General features: G+C 49.6%; 1 protein-coding gene across 2 annotated transcripts in view; it reads left to right on the forward strand.

Annotated features, from left to right (window-relative positions):
• LOC111833304 (tetraspanin-9-like) overlaps positions 1-23,544 on the forward strand; it is a 94,682-nt gene that overhangs the window by 19,910 nt on the left and 51,228 nt on the right. The window contains exon 2 of one of the 2 annotated variants that reach the window (XM_023791465.2): positions 8,582-8,658. The exons of the other annotated variant lie outside the window; for it this stretch is intronic. The gene's annotated coding sequence lies outside the window, so the exon portion shown is untranslated. The remainder of the gene's footprint in view (positions 1-8,581; positions 8,659-23,544) is intronic. 2 annotated transcript variants of the gene reach the window in all.

The raw sequence follows: 23,544 nt of genomic DNA on the forward strand, positions 1-23,544 counted from the left end.
GGCGTCGTCCGTCAGGCAGACCTCCAGCGAGTTCAGCTGATTCTCATGCGTCATGCGATAGTCATGATAATAATGACGGTTATTGATATGGTCTCACACAGCTCTGTCAGAATCCCGAAGCTTGATGTGACTGGGCAGATGGTGTCCTAGAGCTGTGCCCAAAACTTGGTGGTTTCAGGGGCCCAGGATGGCCTTTCCAGCTGTGCCCGTAGGTGACGCCCCTAGCCTACAGTGTTACAGCTGGATATGGGCAGAGACGTGGAACCGCAATCCTGATAAAGGAGTCTGCAATCATGCTCAAATAATGTTGCAGTATGGTTTTGTCCAGCTGAATGAGGATTCCTGATGCCCGAGTTTGGACTGGGATGTTGGGGAACACTGGTGGGTCTGAGCGATGTGGGAGATCCGGCCGTCAGTCGCAGAACCCCGCAGCGCTCGTCATGCATGGGGGGGCTGATTCATTGCCGTCGTTGGAATCGCCAATCGCTCCCTGACGGATAGAGTCCATCATTGTTCCCGAGGGGGGGTGTGTTCACTAAGACTGGACCCTGTTTGGGATTGTATTTCCATTCAACAGGATATTGTCTTTCTCTATTTTTAAGCGTCCGATGTCTTTTCTGTTTAGTGTTAAAGGCACGCTCTGGAAAATGACAGAGTGGGAAGGCCCCGTCGTAAATCTGTGATCTTTACGCTCTCCCACACGTCAGTTTCCATAGCGCTCTGTACTTGTTAAAAAGGAGGTTTACGTCTGGTTTGCTCGTGATGGCTTTAACACTTGAAGGATATGGCGTTTGATGGATGTCTGACACACTCTACTCTGCATTACCTCAGACCGCAACATGCTGTGGAGGGTTTATGGACCAGGGACTGAAGGGAGGGTACCTCCCTCTTCGCCCGCTTGACCCCGCCCTGGCCGCCGGCCTTCAGTGTGTCTGCCGTGTGGCGTTTGCTCGGCTGGTACCCACTCTCGTCGCCAGGACGCCCTGAGGACAAACAGTGGCTGGTGCCAGGGAGTTTGTCGTTGGCTGTGTTACTGATGGATGCCACGGGTGCCATGACGCCAGTCTAATACCATTCGGGGGGCCCCCGGCAGAGCTCCCCGCACCTTCCCACCATGCAATGGGGCTAAATATTATGCAAGGTTGCTTGGAAAAGGCCAGCTTGTCTGCCTTTGAGTTATGGCCGTCATTAGAAGGAGAGCACTGATACCCGGTGATAAAAATGTCCTCTGTAAGAGCTCATTCCAGACTCCCACGAGCACGGAAGAGGACAGTGGCAGCGAAGGTGGGTGGGTGTTGTTCAGACAGCCCCAGCTTAGTGCCCAAACAATCTTTAGGCTATATTCAAATGCTCCAGGGGCAGGTTGCCATGCAACAGCTGTTGTTGAAGTCTGGTTTGGGACAGTTGTGTGCATCACTACTGCTGCAGATAAATATGTAAGGGAGAAATATGGGTTCAGCCTCCCCAATAAAAAACACTGTACAATAGCTTGGTGAGGTATTTCTCAGACTGGCCAATCTTACTGTGCCTCCAACAGCCCTCACAGGGACCAAGCCTCCATGATACCATGGTACATATCACTAGCTGCCTCCATCTGTTTACCTGCCCAGATACGTCTCGCACTACTCGGTCAGCATCTGGCTGGCCCACCACTCTGCAGGAACAAGCCACCCTGATGCACAGCCAGCTGCTGAATGTCACCTTCTCACAGAATAAGATGGATTTGTCTCCCTTAGGGCCATAGGCTCCACGTTCACATGCTACCCGGTTACACTCTGGGTTTAGTCTCCCCAGTTCTGCTGCCGTTTTTGCTCCCCGGTTACGCTCTGGGTTTAGTCTTCCCAGTTCTGCTGCCGTTTTTGCGCCCCGGTTAAGCTCTGGGTTTAGTCTCCCCAGTTCTGCTGCCGTTTTTGCTCCCCGGTTACGCTCTGGGTTTAGTCTCCCCAGTTCTGCTGCCGTTTTTGCTCCCCGGTTACGCTCTGGGTTTAGTCTCCCCAGTTTTGCTGCCGTTTTTGCGCCCCGGTTACGCTCTGGGTTTAGTCTCCCCAGTTCTGCTGCCGTTTTTGCTCCCCGGTTACGCTCTGGGTTTAGTCTCCCCAGTTCTGCTGCCGTTTTTGCTCCCCGGTTACGCTCTGGGTTTAGTCTCCCCAGTTCTGCTGCCGTTTTTGCTCCCCGGTTACGCTCTGGGTTTAGTCTCCCCAGTTCTGCTGCAGTTTTTGCTCCCCGGTTACGCTCTGGGTTTAGTCTCCCCAGTTCTGCTGCCGTTTTTGCTCCCCGGTTACGCTCTGGGTTTAGTCTCCCCAGTTCTGCTGCCGTTTTTGTGCCCCGGTTACGCTCTGGGTTTAGTCTCCCCAGTTCTGCTGCCGTTTTTGCGCCCCGGTTACGCTCTGGGTTTAGTCTCCCCAGTTCTGCTGCCGTTTTTGCTCCCCGGTTACGCTCTGGGTTTAGTCTCCCCAGTTCTGCTGCTGTTTGTTTTTAAGCCTTTTTTTTTTTTAAACAGGAATGCAAATTGACCAAATAAAAGTGCAATAAACCGCTCTACTGCCGGAGGCTTCTCAGCGCCGGAACGTCAAAGTGCGTGGCGGAGGCGGTGTTTCTCCAGTGCCTTTCTTACTCCTGCGAGTGCTTTTCATGCTAATCCCTGCGTCCCTCTCTCTCGTACCTCTCAGACTTTTCCTTTACTTGCCGGTATCTGCCGACGTTGAGGGAGGATGCATTCTGAGCGCGTGCCCCTGGCTTTGGCGGTCTCTATCTCACCCCCCAGCCAGGCTCCAGGAATGTCTGTGTCAGGGCCCCCTGCTTGGCTGAGAGAGGCATCTGCGAACCTAAAACCAGAGGCCCCCCAGTTCGGGGGATCATGGGAACCAGTTGGGGGGATATGGTAGCACGCCTGGGATACTGACAATGGTCAGAGACCATGGTATCTCCAGTCTGCAAGGTTGAGGAACACCTGGGTTTCCCTGTTCAGGTTTTAGGTAGGCTTGCGTCTTTATTTTTTCAGTCCAGCTAAGCATGTAAATAAGAAGTTTTTCTTAGTAGTTGGATACTTAGAACTCACAAATGAGAGTTGAAAGATCTTGTCAACTGAATGTTTAAATCTTACCCTAATTTTCTTGTATTAAGAGTAGTTTCATTGCAAAGGAAACATATGCACCCCTACAATGATCTTTTTTTGTTATTTAATAGAGTCTGTGAAGCAGTTGAGTAAAATGTCATGAATCTTGCTAATTGTCACCTGGTGCTTGTCCCCTTGCTTGTGAGATTCAATTTTCCACCACTGTATTCATTGAGATGGGACCCACAGTGAAACTGTGAAACTGCACTAGCAGTTTAAATTAAAATCCCAGACTGTTTTGTCATAAAAATTAATTGAGTGAGCCTTGTAGCCTAATTAGTGTGAGGTACAAGATTCTGAAAGTCAGCCGAGTTAATGTACATAATTTGGTGCATGTACTGTGTGTGATTGCCCACCCCCCCTCGGTGTTTCCAATGGTGTGGGCTCTGGTGGTATACAGAAGCATGTTTTGGGTGTGGATCCTGTTAACTGCTGACAGTGGCTCCGGATAAGTCATCCTGTAGCTGTCTTTGGGCAAATTGCATATGGTGCAATGCTTTTTGCGTGAAGCAGGTGGGTGGCAGAAAAGCTGCTCCATTCCTGGCATGACCTCTCGAATGCCCCAGCACATCCGTAATGCTGTAGGGACCCAGGAATCTTGGCTGAGCGGTCCCAGCAGATGCCTGCGATTTTGCACGGCGGATCAGAGACCAAATTCCTACTGAAAGAGGCCTGCAGATAGCTAAAGTTCCGTTTGTTGTATGAATGAACCCTTGGCTGCTTGCCCCACTCTATCCAGGCAGGACGACATGACCTGTCCCCATGGGTCATTCCTGTACATGGTGTCTGTTGTGTACCTGTGAATTGTATTCTCTCTACAGCCAGTTGAATTTTGCTTAATGATGGATAAATCCTAAAGTAGGCAAGAGCTCTTGGGCTTCAATCCTTTACCTTGAGGAACAGTTGTTTCATGGCAGATGAGTCATTCAGCAGACAGGAGAGCTGTCAGACATGCACGTCCTCCTGTAGGGCTGGTGCTTACAGCGCTCTGGTAGGTGAGGCATACAGTATATGATCTCTCTGACATAACATTCATGACGTCAAGCGTCAGGCGATAGGTAAACCTTAATGGCAGACTGGCAGTTGGTTGTCTTGGAATGCGTTCCCTTCTTTGAATTCGGTATCCAACAAATGTGTTAAGGTCATGGTGATATGCTGGTGCATTTCATACTCTGCATTATGGGTACAATGCAAGACTGAGTTGATGCAAAAAAAGGAGTGAGTTGGCTTCGAAGTTGTTTGGTTGCCCTTTGTTTAGTTTAGTAGCCTAGAACGTCCGTTTGTTTTTCAACTTGCAGAGCTGTCTGTTGACTTTGTTGTGACTCTTGTGCCTTTTTTGACCAGCTTGACCTTTTCATGTGCAATAAGCGACCATCTGGGAGAGCCAGGCGGTCTGCCGTCCCCCAGCTGGCTGTCATCGACGTATAACGCTTTTGTCTCTATTGAGTACTGGTGGCTGGGAGAGTCCAACACGAGCTGCTGCACCGTCATGTACTATAAATATAATCTCTGAGGACTGCCTCCTCCGGGTAGCTTGGTGCATGCGGCTCCGTTCCCGGAGATGATGTACCCTCTGCATATTCCCTGTGGGTGTGTTCTGTTGCGGAGTCACCCTCCCCCGACGCTCAAAAAAGTCAAACCCTACAAAACTGAAGACAAGTGGGATGAAAGTCATGTTTTCTGTCTCTTGGATTACAGGATGCGCTTCGTACCTTGCGTGTCTCAATCAAAAGACCATCTGGCTCCGTTTCCAGTGGAAAAGGTTGTTAAACACTGAGTACCTGGAGGCCTCAGACTGCCTGTGCGATGTAACGTTCCAGTTTTAGGTTTGTGAAGGGCAGTCTACGCTCCTGTCTACATACTCTGACTGCTTGTGGCAAATGGTGATAAACTACGAGAGCCAGTTCCTAAAGAAAGCAAAACAATTAGGTGGCGAATCAGACCGTAAAAGAACCTCCTTTCCACCGGTTTAATTCTCTGTCTGTGTTTGATGTGCGGCAACTTTATGGGAATGAAGCGTGAGTGGTCCAACGGTTTTTAATTGGTTCACGTTTTAATGCGACGCTATATGTGTGCGTATGATCAAGGCCGCCTGCTGCAGCGGTTTCTAATGAGCATCGCGTACGTCTCTGACATGGCAGCCTCGTTTAGCACATGGACGACTCTCTAGATTTAAGACTCAAGACAGGTCATATGAATGTACTGGTGCGCCAACAATGAAATGAAATCGCTGGTACTCCAGAATGCAATAAACATGGTAGAAGGTTAAGTAAAACAAAAGGAAAAACATAACATAACAAATAAGTACAGGCAGTCTCCAGGTTACGAATGAGATCCATTCCCTATGTCTGTCTTTAATTCGAATTCGTAGTTGAGTCAGGAAAATCATATTGCAGTACATAATAATTATTCAGTAATAATAAAAGTAACTATATCCGTTACTGTACTGTACCTCAAGGCGACAAACCACCAAAGCCACACAGCGTTTTCGTGAGTGTCACAAAGTAGTGTGTGCGTTAGTTATTACGAACCATTGTATTTAACCCAATTTTTTTTTTTTATGTATAATACACTTCATGGCAGTCCGTCCATAAGTGCAAGTTATCTGTAAGTCGGACTTTCTTAACCTGGGGACTGCCATTAGTAAAAAAAGTTAAATGTATAAAAGGTTATATGAAAAGTAAAGATGGAAAAAGTTATAAGAAAATATTTGAGAAAATAAGTTTCAAGTTTCAATAAGTTTCTAAGTTTCATGAGTATGGAAGCTGTTCTCAAAGCAGGTTTGTTTGCTGTCAGGATGGCATTTGCTTCTGGGTGTGAAAAAAATGTTCTGAGCTTTTCTGAAGTTTTGGATGGAAAGAGACTGGACCCTGTAGTTTTCTCTCAACTATATTACAGTTCAGTTCACTGCTTTTCTGCTTGTATTAATGCAGTACAGCTTGTTAGCATGCTTAAGCCTTGTCAATTTTCATATTATCCGAGTGGAAAGTCATTGGTGCAATTAAAATTGCCCTCTTAAGCATAAATACTTGGAATTACTGAGATGCAGGTTTAATTTGATTTCATAATTAGGACATAATAAGCAGTTTCGATCGAATGGAAAACTTGTTTCGCTTGAAATTAGAATTCTTCAGTAATGGGATAAAATAGCCCTGGTTTGGGAATATGGAATGTGGGAAAGGCGGTCAGGGGTGACGGCCTTCAGTCTTTGCTGCTTGCTGAAGCCCCACTGATCCTGTTTTTGTGTCCTTTCCCTGGCCGCTCCTTTGGATACATCTTCACACGTAGCTGGGCCTGGATGTTGGGACGCTGCTCTGAAATTCGGCCCATTCAGTCGGCTGTGATGCTGACGTGTGGGTGATTCTTTAAAGCTCCCGCACTGTCCCCATGTGGCATCGTAGCTGAGGGCCCTGCTCTGCTTGCCCAGGAGTTCACTTGACCATGTCCTGTGCTCTTCAAGGCATGGCAGCCGAGTTCCATGCCCCAGCCCCCAGTAAGGAGCGGGGAGGCAGCTGTTGTGGGTTTGCAGGCCAGGTTCTGAAGTCACTCCAATGGTTCCGGATTAGGGTGGAAATGCTTCTTTTTACCGCCTGGTAGCGGAGCGGACAGACGAGCGGGGACAGCTGTTGGCGCAGAGCTGAGTTCTCCTCGCTGGAGGACGTGGTATCTGCCATGCTTACAGGTATGGCTGGAGCTACTAAAATGAGCCATTCATCCCCTAATACATCACAAAGCTACTTCATAAGCACATCCCACAAAGACCCAAGTTGTCCTCTCATGGATTCCTCCATGCCGCTCTCTCTAGTGCTTTTCTGCAACTCTCCAGCTTCCCGCCCCAGCTGGAGAGGCGCTGTCATGGGTGCCAGTGTCCTCCTGTGACTCCTGCTGTGACTCCAGCTGTGACTCTTGCTGAGCCTGCCAGCTGTGATGTCTCATTAAACACGGGGGACCTCGCATTCAGGCCGAAACCTCCTCGCCGGCATCTCTCTACTCTTGCCTTTTCTCAGTCTTGCAAACCCGTGGAGTGTTAATCAAATGTCGGCTGCCTTTTATGATTCCCCCCTCCCCCCATCGGGGGTAACAGCTGCGATTCCTCAAGTGAAAGCTCCCAGTGTCTGATCTGTATAACAAAAGCCTAATTTCCTGTTACTCCTCTTAATTAATGCTGGGCTTCTTGTCTCATTGAGCCTTGGTCTCTTGTCCGTAATGACCAGTAACCACCATCCTGCTTACATGAAGCTCTCCAAAGCAGTGATGCTGGCACTAAGAGATGGCCTAATCATACCCCTGTTCATCTCTGCCCTGATTATGCTCAGTTTATTGGTTTATGAAGATCTTCAGTGGTGTCCTCAAACCCAAGGCAGCTTATGGTTCGGGGGCATGAATGTCATGTTACCTCAGAGTGCCAGCAGACGTCCGTTAAGTTCGGTTTTGTTCGTTTACGTTGTGAGTCCAAAGGTGGGTCACAAAAGGTACAGAAGTAAATGCCGTTGGGGGTCAGATAAAACTGCACATTTAAAAACACAGAAGTATTTAGAGTGTGACGTCCAGGACGGATTGAAGAGTTGGGGACATTACATAAGCGTAATGACCCAGTCCGTCTCCATCCGGGCAACTCTAGCTCTTGATGCAGTGAAATCTCATTGGCCGAAACGTTGCCGCAGTCGTTAGACGGCATTCTCACACATACGTGATGTTTTGGTTCCCCATTTATTTTTCTTATACTTTTGCGAATATGTCTCCAAAAATGATAGTTATCGAAATGATTATTGTTCATTAATTCAAAACCTCAGTTACAGGAACTGTACTAAACAAATAACATCCTTATGCTAATTAGATTTGAGTGTTTTTGTTTGCTCTGAAAAACCAAAAGGCCTCATTAATCCATGCCAGGTTGCATTAATAGTTTGGCTGCAGGTCACACCCGTGGCTGGTGTATTTTGCCCGAGCTGTGGGCTTTAAAGCCCTCTTGTTCACGTGGTGGTGGTGGTGGTCTTTATGAGTTTTAGCAGCATGTGGTGAGAGGGTCTTGTTGTGCATGACGCTCGGAGTGAGGCGCTGGGGCCCCATCTGAGTTTGTCCTCAGGATCTCCGTCTGCCGCTGGGGAGGTGATGTCATGCGGAGTGAGTGCACACACACGTGTGAAAGCCTTTTGTTACTCAGGCGTGATTTTTTTTTTTGCCCCTTTCTCTATGCTGTAAAGTGAGCACTGCCTCAAAGGTAACGCCAGGTCACCTCAGCATACAGAGCATCCATATTTAAAAAACAACAATACAGCAGTAACATTTTTGCTCTGCAGTGATGTTGATGGGCTTTAATTTTTAATGGCGGAGTTCAGTCTGTGGGAGATATCTGCCCTCCTTTTATATACTTTGGTTTGACCGTGTGCTTCGTGTCTCACTATAAATACACCATTACTATTCATGGCTGGAGGTGTAAAAGATTGATTGCCCTGTGTTTGGCAGGTTCCCAGGCTGCCTGACCTGTGACAGAGGCCTGGATTGCCACCCCCACCCCCCCCATCCTCTTTTGGAGAGAAAGGGTAAGAGAGAGCGTAATACTCCGAGGTGTCCATTGGGGGGTGGGGAAGGGGGGGGTTAGCGAGCGATGTGGAGCTCTGGAAATCCCCATTTTGTTTTTTGGTCCAGTTCAATGAGTCCATTTCTCCTCTGGCTGTGTGGTACTGAAAAGGGTTTGATGCGTGTGTGTGCGTGCTTGTGTTTGTGTGTGTAACTGAAATAGCATGTCTAAATTAGCCCCTTTGGTGCCTCGTCCACCCCCCACCCCCCATGGCAGTGTAAGACCCTGCCTCCTTGCTCCAGCTTCACCACCTTTCAAAGTCGGGGTAACATTATCGGGTCCTGTGTTAGATGGGTTAACTGGTCTCACTGTGCAGAGCTGTCGGGATCCCCGCCCTGGTCCCCCCTGTGGCTCCTGCCCTAGGGCGTCCCCATCGCATGGGCGTGTGCGTGCGTGCATGTGCGTGTGCGCATGCATGTGTGTGCGTGCAGAGAGCGGTGTGCAGGCTGTTTCCGCCGTGTCCCGGGAGATGATGCCCACGCCCCACAGCTGGCAGGGCTCTGGCGAATCCGGGCTGAAATATCAGCAGTCATGTGGAGCTGAGTGGCCCTCCTGACCACAGGCACGCATGTCTCCATGCGCTGCAGCGAGCTCAGCGGTAATCGAACACGTGGAGGCCTTGAGGGTGGGTGGCGATGGCCAAACAAGGCTAGGCAGGAGTGGATATCAGGGCCGTCCGCGCGTCCAGCCGCGTTGTCACCTGCGAACGGGTTCCCATGACCTCAGAATGGTGGCCAGAGAATTGAAGGCTGAGACCCGATGGTCCTTTACAGTGTGTGGGATGGACCTGAGGTCCTACAGCTAATGTTCTCTGGCAGAAGTACAGAGTTTTAGCTGATTTCTGACTAGTAGGTTTGGGTATATCTACAGCTCCCCGTGCTTTTCATCTTCCTTCGCATTCATTATTCGAAGCGGCAGTCAGAGACACAAGGCGGCCTCTCCGCTGCCCCCCTCAGACTGTAGAGTAATTAGAGTAATTACACAGTCAGTGTATTTTGGTGTAATTCAGTGAATTGGCTGGCAGGAACTTGTGTAAATGTCAACTAAAGTGACCCTCAGTGTAATTCCTGGGAAAAATGCAAATTTAAATTGAAGAAGTGATTAATAATTTATTGTGTTGAAGTATTGCAGCCATATTTATTTAAAATGTAAAAAGTTTTAAATATTTTAAAGAAAATGGTACTGATATGGAGCTTGCATGTTCCCCCTGTGCGGTGTGGGGTGGCGCTTGCATGTTCCCCCTGTGCGGTGTGGGGTGGCGCTTGCATGTTCCCCCTGTGCGGTGTGGGGTGGCGCTTGCATGTTCCCCCTGTGCGGTGTGGGGTGGCGCTTGCATGTTTCCCCCTGTGCGGTGTGGGGTGGCGCTTGCATGTTCCCCCTGTGCGGTGTGGGGTGGCACTTGCATGTTTCCCCCTGTGCGGTGTGGGGTGGCGCTTGCATGTTTCCCCCTGTGCGGTGTGGGGTGGCGCTTGCATGTTTCCCCCTGTGCGGTGTGGGGTGGCGCTTGCATGTTCCCCCTGTGCGGTGTGGGGTGGCGCTTGCATGTTCCCCCTGTGCGGTGTGGGGTGGCACTTGCATGTTCCCCCTGTGCGGTGTGGGGTGGCGCTTGCATGTTCCCCCTGTGCGGTGTGGGGTGGCGCTTGCATGTTCCCCCTGTGCGGTGTGGGGTGGCGCTTGCATGTTTCCCCCTGTGCGGTGTGGGGTGGCGCTTGCATGTTTCCCCCTGTGCGGTGTGGGGTGGCGCTTGCATGTTTCCCCCTGTGCGGTGTGGGGTGGCGCTTGCATGCAGCATGCATGGTATCCCTTCCAGGGTGTACTGCTGTCTTGTGCCCTGTGCTGCCTGGCATAGACTCCCGGCTCTGTCCTCCAGACCCCCCCAAGATCATATACTGCAGAAATGGATGACAGGAATGGATAATGGTGCTGTGGACTCACACTTCCAGCATTGTGGCTTCAGTTCCCATCCTTGTGTGTGTGTTTGTGCGAGACGGCATCCTATCTTGGGTGTGTCCTTGGACAGCCTCCAAGCCGCAATACAATGGAGGTTAAGAAAAATTAATCAATGGGTAATAGACGATGACGAGGACATTTTTAAAATTAATAATTTTCTCTGCCTCTATTTCCTCCTCATTGCAGCAATTTGTACCTTTCAGTGGACTGTGAATGGAATCGGTTAAAAAATACTGATGACCTGAATTTGGTGAGTTGGTTCTTAAAAATGAACATGCCATGATGTAGAACCCGGAAACCTGTTCATGGCTGGTCTCGCCAAAGCCAGGCAGAAATACCTCACTGCACAAAAATGCATTTGTTGTTACTGTAATCCGTGGCGGGGTGGAGGTTTTAAAGCGGCGGGAAATGAGATGGCTTTGATAAGATGTAAATGAGCACGTCAGTCTCCATCCCTGTAGATGTGTGAATCCGCCGCTAAATTTAGATATTCTGCTCGCGGCTCAGCTTGTCTTGTCCAGATCACTGTTTAATAGTGCCTGCTTGCCTTCCGGTGTGTGTGTGTGTGTGTTTGTGTGTGTGTGGGTCATGTGTATATATTACATTGGGGACCAAATGTCCCTACAATGTCATTTTAATGTCCAAAAAAAAAAAATGCCAAAAGTCTTGTATTTTGTTTAGTTGCTTATGGGTAAAGTTAGGGCTGGGTAGGGGTTAAAATTGTCATTGTCAGGATTAGGATTATGGCCATAGAAATGAATGGAGAGTCCCCACAAAGATATGAAGTGTGTGTGTGTGTGTGCGCGCGCATGCACCTTGCCACCTCCCGCTCATCTGCATGTCTTTTTTTATAATGCTCTGCCTTAACATTTATACCGGTTTTCTTTAAGCCCTAACTGCAGTTGTTCCTGACCATGATTCGCAGTCGGGGGTCCTTCCTACATTTCACGCACTTGTCAGCCACGTTGAGCGAGGTTAACCCTCTCCCACTGGCTCATAGGAGATCAGGGTATCACAGAAGATGTAGTGCGAACCTCCCAGAAACGGTGGGCTGTGCGTTGTGAAGATCTCCCCCAACTGAATTAGGCTAAATTAAAGACCAGAATTTGAATTAGAGATGTGGGTTTTTTTTGGGGTTTCTGCTGAAATCATTTGCATATCCTTTGAGTGGCTCAAGGTCATTTAGCATGACTGTTTGCAGTCATTTTCCTTGTTGAATTTCATTGAGGAGTTTCCATATTCTTTTGTTCTTCCTTTTGGGGGTTAACCTTTGCTCGTAGTAATCTGCAGTATGGCCAAAAGTGTGTTTTCTACGAGCCTCCCGCAGTAAACCTCATGGCCCATGTCCCTCCTCAGCCCATGGCATGATTGACATTGACTCCGGCTACCATCTCAAACTGCTTTCCCATGAGCCTCTCTGTCCTAAGTATAGCTGGAGATGAGAGGAATTCAAGGAGGAGTAGAATTTTTGGGGCTTTTTATTTGAATGCTAGGCTCTTCCTAGGAAATTCCCCCCCCCCACCCCACCCCACCTCACCTCACCTACACCATCTATCCACTGTGGTCTGGTTGTTTTTGCAGGAATCCTACCCCCATCCTCCCCCACGAGTGACCGGCATCCTAGTGTCTGTGACTGAAATGAGATGCTAACGTGTATCATTTCTGTGGGTGGAGTTTGTGTCCAAAGAAGACATAAAGATTTGCCCTCTACCACCCCACATCACTCATGTCTTCACTGCAGTAGCTGGGGACATGTTGGCATGCTTGTTACTCTGGCATTAAGTACAGTCAGAACCGCGTTGTGCCTCATTAAACACATATTCTTCCGTTATACCTGGACTTCCCTGTGCGGAGCTGAAAGTGAAAACATCGGTTTCATTTTCGCCATTTTTTCCCCCGCGAGCTCCGCCTCGTAACCCGAGCCCCGAATAAACGTCGGAATCGGCCTGAGCGCAATCGGCCGGCCGCGTTAACGGGATATAAATAACCGGTACGTGTCAGTGTGCGAGATCACACGGGTGCGCTTCACCGCCGAAAAGGTCAGGGCTAAAATGGAGCTGGTCATTTTTGCCCCGTGTGCGCGCTCCGCTGCGGCGGCCATACCGTAGTCGCTGAGCCGCTGATCCGGTCTGGCGCTCGCCGTGGTCACGTGACGTCCCGTGCGCGCCGGCGTCCAGGCCGCTCTAAATACCCATACGCCTATTTCCAGCTACGTGTTGATTAAAAGGGGAATAATTAGTTTATACACGTTATGTTACACAACAGTAGACACTTTGTAAAATCTCTAAATGTAAATTATACATTTCCCTTTGAGAAACCCGTTAAAAAAAAATGTGTTTCAAGTATTGTTACCCAGGGCAAAACCTTGGGTTGCGCATTGGGAGGGGGGTAAGGTCTCCACTCATTTAAGGGAATCCAGGGGGCTGTATTTTGATTACTGGATATGGTTCAACCGCCCCAGTAATTTACACCCAGGAGTGTTACTCTCTTTTTTTGTATTTGAAATGATGCACTTTATATTTTAGTTTAGTGTTCTGTTTTACTTTCAAGTATTATTTATTAATTTTTTTAGTTTTTAACTACTCAACAGGAAAAACTGTTAATTTTATTTTCTCTAGAATTCTGCATGAAACTATTAAATAGCCAAATGAACTTTATGTCCTTAATTATAGGTACTTCTATTAATAAAAGCTATATTATAGTTTACTATGTATATCGTGTATGTATGTGTGCATATATAATATTTATCAAACTTCCCTTTGTGGCATAAATGGATTGTAAATCTAGGTTTCTCTTCTCTTTGTTTTACAAGAGAACCTCCCACCCTCTGGTCCCTGGTCAGCGACAGGCATGTTATTGAAATAAAGAAAAATTATTTGCAAGTAGAATTACTGGCAATTAAATAAATATTCCCTGAGCTCAGGGACCCTGTTTGCAATTATTTGTTAATTATGGATGATCTGCTGTTGTGGTTTCAAAACAAAAGGATTCAGTCAGACAAAAACATGACTGGATTTTAATCTCTTTGCGTCCCCTTTTCTGTTAAACTAAGGCGAGTATGTTTGACATCCTGTCATCAGAAAGGGGCTGAGAAAACATCCAAACCTTTTGAAAAAATGTTTTGTCTGCGCTGGGCCAGATGCTGATGAATAATGTTTTTATTTTTCCATGATATGGCCTGTTTTCCCCCACTATCGTGCCCCTCCCCCACCAGTCAGAGCCGTTAGCAGTGTTCTGGAAACACACCTCAAGGGTATTCATCAGAATGTGAAGTAATGCACCTCCCCGACATAACAGAGAAATTGGGGAACTGCTGCACATCAGACCCCCGGTTAATGTTTCTGGCGTTCCTGCATGACTCATCAAGCTTTATATTTTTATCCAGCGAATAAAATCCAGGCCAAAGAGGAAGCGTCATGAAAAGTACGTGGTGAGGATAAGGGTTGAGTGGCAGGTGAACTTCGTGAGACCCACAGCGCTGGGCTTGGCCTGCTGTTGTTTAACATCTGGACAGGGCTGGTGTGACGCCGGTGTTGGTTGTGCCGTTTTGGATCTGGACTGGTTGTTGCTTTGAAACTCTGGGAGAAAAATGACTGCAAATTTTTTTTGGCTTGGTTTAACTGATCCTGTTGCCTTTGAAGGTCAAAATTATTCATCCGTCTGTTTAATAACCACAGTGATGAGTCCATCCTTGAAAGAGTAGGACATGAGTAGGAATGACACGCGGGTCGGTCACCAAGCATGCACGCTGCAATGGAAATGCTCACTTATAAAGATTAACTTAAGGCAACCTTTGTTTTCCTAAGAACAGGGAGATGCCAGGATGGTTCTGGATGTGCTGTTTGGTAAGAAGCTGCTGTGCTGGATTTAAAGGATGCTGAAGTTGCAGCGGGATTTGGAAGTTTCAGGTGAAAAGTTTGGTGCAGTTCAGACCACCCTGCTGAAGGTCCATGAAATGAGTCTCCCTCAGACTCCAGTTGTGATGTGAACGTTCTGCCGAGAACTAGCGTAAAAAGTTATGATCACACTTAACGATATGACGAGCGTTTTCTTCACCCTGCCCTTGCCATCTGCTCATCCACATAAGGAAATCCGTAAAACAGCACAAATGACGCGTTCATCAGTCCGAATAATCCCAGACTCTAGGTTTACGGTAATCTGGAATGACTTTAAAAATGTACTGTACAGCATTTCATTGGTGATAGCTTGAGATTAAGAATTTGATTCTTCTGTAAGTCTGTTTTTCTACTATTTTTGATTTATGAGAGTCTATGGTAATTGCTCGTATAAATTAAATTAATTGTCTGCCCAGACTCTCGTATACTTCACCAACAGGGATATTCAAAATATGCCAGATGAACCCATCTTTATATTAAGTCCAAAGTGCGTCTCTAATGACATTCAAAGCACCTTTAAGTCTTTTTACCTCCATTAACGTTTCATTTTCTTCTCTGCAATTTTTTCTGCTTAATATTAATTGTTCTTAAGCAGGTCTTCTGAGGCAGCTGCAAAATCACATTTAGATGCAAATTGTCAAAAGAATAACACTTGGTGCTATCAAATGTGTGGATTAATTGTTTTGAATTGTAATCGCTGCTCTTGCTACATGTAGCTTGGGCTTGTTTTTAATTACCAGACTTGCCGGAGTAGCATTACAATACTTAGTGATACCCCCACCCCCCCCCATTTATGGTGAACTTCAAAATGAAATGTATTCATGAGGCAACATCTGGACCACCAGGCAAACACTTTTTGGCTTTTTTTTAAGCCTGTTCTCCTTCATGTCCTCCCTCCAGATGGTGGCAAAGTCCAGTCCCCCCCCCACTCCTATTTCACTTCCATCAGTATATCTGCATCTTTCAATTCAATCCTGGGCCAAAGATCTGAGTTTAATCCCAGTATGCACCTTTCTTTTAAGATACTTTTTCTTCTTCTGATTGCTTTTGTTGAACCGAAGCCTTGCTGCAGGATATTCGTCATCTGAGATGGCTTGTTGGTCCTGAGCTTGTCCTGCTTGTGCACTGGAAGCAGTTATGGCAGCATGGTCTACTGAAGCCTTGGTACGCAGAATGGCTCATGATGTTATGAAATTCACCTCCATCCTTGTTGTCGTCGTTTGGCGCCTGTCTGTTTTTCATTTGCACCTCATGTGGCGGCGGGACTGTGGAGCACGCTGCCGTTTTTGCGCCCCATATGACTCGTGGGGACATGACTTTGCACAGGTGAATGAATTTTCCATCTCAGGCTGCACCACCTGTTGAGAAAGGCTGACGCACGGCTGGCCTTTTGGGGCAAAGTGCTTTGGGCTCCGGGCTGTTTTGTCGTGCATCAGAGGAACGTGAAGCTTGCTGATTTATGCGCTTCGTCCTCTCCCTCCCGGGAATGGGCGGGGCCCTGAGTTTGTAGATCAAGTCGCTTTGGACACGAAAGTGCTCCTTGAAGGCATGATGTATTCATTGAGGCGACATGGGGTTCTTCAGTCCCCCTACCCATGTAAATAGGTGGTACAGTCCCACATCCTTGGTCCCTGATTGGACAAGTGAGAAGCCCTGCCCAGCTGCTCCTCTAGCCAGGTCACACAGCAAATGCTAGATCATTACAGAAATAAGCTGTTTAAGATGTTTGTTTCAAAAAACCATTGGGCCTTTACAAATTAATACTTTTCCATTAGGGGCTGTAAGAGCAAAACCCTGCTGGTCTCCCATTCCTTAAATAAGGGGCTTCACTGCCAGCTCAGTGATACAGAGGCTTTGGATGAAAGCTGGGCTCCAATTGGCTTCCCTCTTGCCAATATCTGGTCTGAAGTCCACCCCCCCGCATTGTCAGTCACTCAGCCCCTGGCCTGTTAAACCAGAGTGGCAATGCCAGTCAGTCACAGATACAGATCTATGATGTCCAAGAGCCAATTTAGAGACCCCAATTAGGCTAACTGCAGGAGGTAGACCTAACACACACACAGAGGGGGATTCGAACCCCCCCACCCCAGAGATGTGAGGCACCAGTGCTATCCACTGAGCCACTGCCGCCTTTGATCTGCGGACTTGTGGAATTTGCATGATCTCCCCCATGTCAAGTGCATTTCCTCCCGCAGTTCAAAGACACCCAGTTTCGCTAATTGGCTTCTCTACATTGCCGCTGGTATATGAGGTGCCTACTTGTACACAATTGTGTCTGTGCCGTGATGGACTGGCATCCTGGTCAGTGTGGTCTGTGCTGCATGGGAAGGGGTCCAACCACCCCCCCACCCTGCCTGCAACTCTGACCTGGATAAACTGTTATAAGATGGATGGATGTTTCAATACAATCAGGAGGGAAAAGGGACAACTGAAGGTTGAGGGTAAAATACTGTGCCAAGGGACGTGAAAACGATCATCGAGGTTTTTGTTTTTTTCAGGCGAGGTTGCATGGTGTCATTTTCTCAGGATTCAGCTGGAATGTGAAAAAAAAACATAGATTGTGAAGAAGTGGGGAGCTGGCGTGGCTGCTGGGGTGCAAGTCACCCAACCCTAGACTTTCATTAGAGCCTAGTTTGCAGAGGGTGTTTTTTTTTTGGGGGGGGGGGGGGGTTGAATATAGGGATTAGTTGTTTCCTGCAGAGTAGTTTTCAGTGTAGTCTATCTCTGCACTGCAGCAGGATTTAAATTTAGTTTGCCGTGTGTTTCTGTGCCTGTGTGTGTCTGTGCCTGTGTGTGTCTGTGCCTGTGTGTCTGTGCCTGTGTGTATGTGCCTGTGTGTCTGTGCCTGTGTGTATGTGCGTCTGTGCCCGTGTTTCTGTGCCTGTTTGTGTATGTGCGTCTGTGCCTGTGTGTTTCTGTGCCTGTGTGTGTCTGTGCCTGTGTGTGTCTGTGCCTGTGTGTATGTGCGTCTGTGCCTGTGTGTATGTGCGTCTGTGCCCGTGTTTCTGTGCCTGTTTGTGTATTTACACTTTTTCCTTCCATAGATCTGAGATGAATGGCACATTGCTTTGATAATTGAGCTCTTCCTCTCCCTGACGTTCCTCCAGCACAGCGGTCAGAGGTGTCATTACCTGCTGTGTCTCTCTGGCTTTTCCTCGATGTCAGAATCCCCATCCTGACTGGCAGCTTCTGAAGGGTGTCCACTGGGCAGAAGTGAAGATGTCTGTTTGGTGGGTTCATGCGCGGCGTTTCCCCTTCATCCCCTAGATCATTGATCATTCCCCATCATCTCTTTCATTGCTGCCGTAATTCATTGCTCACTCGGCGAGGGCAGGATCCTTAACTGTTTTTGTGGGGAGGGTGCAGAGGAAGGACCCCCAGGCGTGGGGAGAGTGAGAGAGGGAGGACCCCCGGGCGTGGGGAGAGTGACAGAGGGAGGACCCCCGGGCGTGGGGAGAGTGACACGGGGCGGACCCCCGGGCGTGGGGAGAGTGACAGAGGGAGGACCCCGGGCGTGGGGAGGGTGACAGAGGGAGGACCCCCGGGTGTGGGGAGGGTGACAGAGGGAGGACCCCCGGGCGTGGGGAGAGTGACAGAGGGAGGACCCCCGGGCGTGGGGAGGGTGACAGGGAGCGGACCCCCGGGCGTGAGGAGGGTGACAGGGGGCGGACCCCCGGTCGTGTGGAGGGTGACAGGGGGCGGACCCCCGGGCGTGTGGAGGGTGAGAGAGGGAGGACCCCCGGGTGTGGGGAGACTGAAAAGGAGTGGAGTGACAGGTAGCAGACCCGCATGGGGAGAGGGACACGGAGCAGCTCTTGGCTTCTTCATAGCTAGCAGTGACCCCTCCTTCCCCCCCTTCCCCCCCCCCTCTTTTAGACCTAAATGTCGCGTGATTGTCATCCTGGAAATATGGGTCGCGAAGTCCCGGCATGACAGAGAGGACGCTTGTGTCACCTCGGGCAGAGAGACTCGGAGTGACAAACAGAAGAGATTTTCATGATGTCATCAAACAGCCCCCCCCCCTCCCCGTGCTGGACCTTGACTTTGAGCACTTGACGTGTGATTTACGCCTCCCCAACCCCACAATCTCCCTTGGGCTCCTACTGAGGCCACACCAGGGGCGGCGAGTGGCTCAGCGGGTCAGGATGCAGGTGATGTCACTGTCAGGCCCCTGAGTGAGGCCCTTAAACCCCAATAGCTCCCGGCACTGCCTGACCTGCTTTCTCAAAATGTAGCTCACTTTGGATAACAATGTCTCTCAAATTAAATATAAACCACTGATTTACATTCCCCTTCCACAACCACAGTGGTGTGTTTTGGACATTTTTCTTGCCTCTTGGCACTGCTGATCTCCTTTTCAGTGTGTAAACGGCATGAGGGCTGTGTAACGCACCGGGCAGCGTGGAGAATGCAGGGACCGGCTGGCTTTTAGACCCAGCAGAGATGCACTGCTTGTTGTCAGTTCAGGTGATTGACAGGATCCTCAAGTGGTGAAATATTTGTTCACCTTCAGTTTGATCTTTTATATATAGAATTCTCATCTAAATACGTTTCATTTGATGTTGTGATTTACTGTAACAAGTTTTGTAACCAGTGTCTTTGCGTGGGCTATGAAAAAATGTTCTGCCCCAGGCCAGAGAGAGGGCAACAAACCAATATGGCAACATTAAAATATTATGTTCTTTCAATAAACATTAAGTCATAAACATTTGCTAATAGCAGTGAGTAAAGCCATTACTGAGGGTTTGGCAGATGTTCAGAGAGGTATCTGAAGGTGAAAAAAGCTTTTAAATAAATTTTACCTTCTGTGGCAACATGGCCTTAGGTAGATACGTTCAGGCTGTTCATATGAGTTTTTAATAACCCTAGTAAAGTTTAAATATGTTTACAGCATTGTTTACTGCTGCTGAGAGCCCAGCATTGGTGTAAGAGAAAGTGGTCTGTGAGCGTTGGTGCCGATCCAACCTTGCTTCCAAACTCTGTTAAGCTTGCAAATACCACGTCCTTGGACCTCACCAAGAATCCCGATGTCACGGGGTGCTAATTGCAGTCCGGCGATTTGCTGACGACTTGTCGAATTAGTGAAATCGAATGAATGCGTCACATATTCGCTAACGCGACCTGATGGACTCGGTCAGGACGTGTGACGGACGTGCGGCAGATGGTTGCATCCTCTGGTAGCTTCACGCTGAGGCTGGTCTGGCCGCTTTCTGGGGTGACCCATTTTAGGATAGGGCGTACTCTCCTGCCTCTCTCCTGCCTCTCTCCTGCCTCTCTCCTGCCTTTCTGCTTCCCTCGTTAGCGAGGACGGATGTTTGGGGAGGGGGGAGAAGGGTGGCAGATGTTCATTAGCATGCGGCACGGCCGCCGCGGTAGCTGCAGGAAGACCGTCAGCTTGGCCGAACCGCGGCCTCGTCTTCGCCCTCTCTGGGGGCTCCGCGCCCCGATTGGCGCTTAATCTGAACTGTCCCATTACCGCCGATTCTCGTGTAAACCCGTCATCCAGTCCTTACTGATACTGAACATTAACAAAGTCCAAATTTCCCTTTTCCCCGCCTCCCTCCTCTCAGCTTCTCAGCTGTGAAATCGCCCCGTTAGTCAAACAGATTGTCACTTTTCCTCGGCACATGTTCATTTCGCTCGGATTTTTCTCTCCTCCCTCTCTCCGTCTCCCTCCCTCCCTCCCTCCGTCTCCTGCGCCTTTGTTGGCTATGCCAGTCCATCTCGCCAGTCTATCTTTAGAGCGCCTGAGGCACGCAGGCGGCCTGCTGTCTCTCTCTGGATGCCGCCCGGCCCGTTAGCACTGACACGTTAGTGGTGTGTCATGTGCAGCAGTCGCCACACCTCTCGCTGTGTAAAACCGTGGCCCAGGACCCCTGCACTGCCCTGAGGCAGCACTGGGCCCGCGCTCCCCTCATCAGGAATGAGAGCATCCTCTGTCCCTCAGGACCCCGGCGGGGGGGGGGGGGGGGCAGAGGAGGTTCCATCTCTCACTGTCACTTTCACTGTCACTGGGCATTCCCCGGCATTTGCCGGACTTATTACCGAGCTTTTCTTAAAAAGGGGGGAGCATTTGATCATTTTCACTCCCCCTGCAGGTTTTAGGGCCCCGCCCATCCTAACCTGAAGACAATCTTGTGTTTAATTACCTTACATTTTGCTGGCCTTAGGAAAATCGCGGTTTAGCATGTAATTGGGATGAGCTGTTGACAGGGGAAAAGGTATTATAATTATACAAAGAATAGTGAAATCTAACGGAAACAGGCAATTAAAAGTAAAACGTGTGACTGTACACCGGAGGGTGAGCCGTGCGATGCGGCAGTAACAGGTTTGTATCCATTACCGGCCTTATGTACGTGTCACAGTGTTAGACACAGCCCCCCTCTCCGGGGGGGGGGGTTCCTGTGACCCTTCCCCCTCGTTCCATCTAGGGCCTCCCCTCTTTGTGCTCGTAATCCTGCCGTTTCTGCTTTGTGATCAGCAGGCTCTGTTCCCTGCTCCCGAATGCCTGCATCTCAGGCTCCTCTCAGTCCCCTGCTCCAGTCATGTTCCCACTCAAGCCATTTCTATGAATATGTATCCATCTTCTCCCAGTCTACATCCCCCCCCCCACCCCCCTCCCGTGCTTCAACAAACTGGAATTTATCACCTCTGACATTCAGCTTTCATTGAGCTGTAAAGTGATGAATCAATATTTTAGTCGACGGTACGGATTTAGCAGTTAGCAGTAGGACTGAGGGTATGTGGCGAATAAGAGGAGGGGGGCGTGCACCCTGAGTCAGACCAGGCCGGTGTGTGCGTCTGCGCACGCGCATGCGTGTCTGCGTGTCTGTACTGCTAATGAAGAGGGAGGGGAGAGCAGCAGAAGGCTAAATTAGTTCAATTAGGGAGATTTAAGTGAGGTAAGTCGGGTCCTTAAGTGCTCAGGTACACCGAAGAGCGCCGCTGAATTAGCCGAGTGTGTCTCGGGTTATTAACGCCGTTTTAGCATGCCGGCTGAGCCAAGATGAACTCGGGCTCTAACTCTCTGGGGAGTTGCTATTTACGCTCTCCGATGCTACGTGCTTTGTCACATTCCCATGGATCAGACTGGCAATGTCGGGGGGGGGAGGCAGTTCAGATGGGGCACACTGTGCTAACGTCTCCAGTCAAGGTGGCCCGGAATATGCCTGATCTCCATGAAAAATGACTCTGCTGGAAATATGAGCCAATTAGCTTGCTGGCGACACCGAGGGTCCGCATGGCAGCTCGCTGGACGGCCCGCCCCCCCCCCCCTTTAATCTGTAATCCTGGTCCCGCTTCGCTTTTTCAGTGGCTGGTTTTACGTCGACTGGCTGGATTAGCCCACCTGCCGGCAGCCTGCTCTCCTGCCGTTTTTTTGGGAAAGTCCGGGCCGGCGCCCGTAGAGGCTCAGGGTGACATCATGCCCCCCGCTACCCCACCTCACGCCCCCCCCCCCCCCCCCCGGGGTCACAGAGCTGGCTGAGAGCAAGTGGAGAGGCCGCTCTCTCCTTGTTGTGGTTGCTGGAATGCTGATCAGCGCTCCGTCATCGCAGGCACTAAAAATATGCCGGTTTAATGAGATGTGCCGTGCTGAATATTAAAAGGCTGTTTGGTCCCAGGGCCTTGCGGTGAGCTTCCTTCGGGCGGAACCGTCATTCCCCGCAGTTGGCCAGGATCTCGGAAGCCACGGCGACTGGTCATGGGGGTTCTGAGTCTTTTTTATCCTTTTTTTTTTTTTATCGGTTTAAGTAAGATTTTTTTTCCCCCAAAAGTGTGTGCGTGCGTGTTTGTGTGTGTGTGTGTGTGTGTGTGTGTGTGGGTTTGCATAGATCACATTTGTCCCCAAAGTGCGGTAAAACTTGAAACTTCCTTAGTTTTGGGGACACATCTTCAGGTCCCCATTTGGATAACCTCAATTTTATAAAAATCTGTGAATGCAATCAAAAAAGTAAATGTGCCAAAAGTCTTGTATTTTGGTTGGTTGCTTATGGTTAAGGTTAGGGATGGGTAGGGTTAGGGTGTCGTGATTGGGATTAGGGTTTTTACCATAGAAATGAATGGATGGTCCCCATTTAGATAGGTAGACCAACTGTGTGTGTGTGTGTGTGTGTGTGCCTTATTTTTTCATAAAGGTCCAAGATTTCTGCCTTTCCCCCCACCCCCCACCCCCCATTTACAGCAGCATTATAGTCTTATATAAAATATTCTTTGGAGGCTTTACTGTTGATCCTGTGGAAAATGTGCTAGATATGCTATTATGGAGGAACAATAGAAATGGTGAATAGCTAATGAAAGACACCATATTTCAAAGAATAAAGGAAGCTACATGAGTGACTTTCGTTTTGGCCAGCAGGAGGCAGCGCGCGGGAGCGAGCCGAGGCCTGACTGTCGGCTCGCATGGGCGCGGACGCGTTTGGCCAGCAGGAGGCAGCGCGCGGGAGCGAGCCGAGGCCTGACTGTCGGCTCGCATGGGCGCGGACGCGTTTGGCCAGCAGGAGGCAGCGCGCGGGAGCTATCCGAGGCCTGAGTGTCGGCTCGCATGGGCGCGGACGCGTTTGGCCAGCAGGAGGCAGCGCGCGGGAGCGAGCCGAGGCCTGAGTGTCGGCTGGCATGGGCGCGGACGCGTTTGGCCAGCAGGAGGCAGCGCGCGGGAGCTATCCGAGGCCTGAGTGTCGGCTCGCATGGGCACGGACGCATTTGGCCAGCAGGAGGCAGCGCGCGGGAGCGAGCCGAGGCCTGAGTGTCGGCTGGCATGGGCGCGGACGCGTTTGGCCAGCAGGAGGCAGCGCGCGGGAGCGAGCCGAGGCCTGAGTGTCGGCTCGCATGGGCGCGGACGCGTTTGGCCAGAGGAGTGCGTGGTGCGCCTGCTGTCCGGCCCAGCGGCGGGGGGGAAGACTGGCTGGATGCTTTTCCTAATATACTGCACCCTGGATGCAGGTTGGGTGTCATTTCCTGTAGCGAGGAAGCTGGGTTTTTAACCACAAAAAGTGAAACCTTAT

This window comes from Paramormyrops kingsleyae, chromosome 1 (genome assembly GCF_048594095.1).
Source record: "Paramormyrops kingsleyae isolate MSU_618 chromosome 1, PKINGS_0.4, whole genome shotgun sequence".
In the NCBI taxonomy this organism is placed as follows: Eukaryota; Metazoa; Chordata; class Actinopteri; order Osteoglossiformes; family Mormyridae; genus Paramormyrops; species Paramormyrops kingsleyae.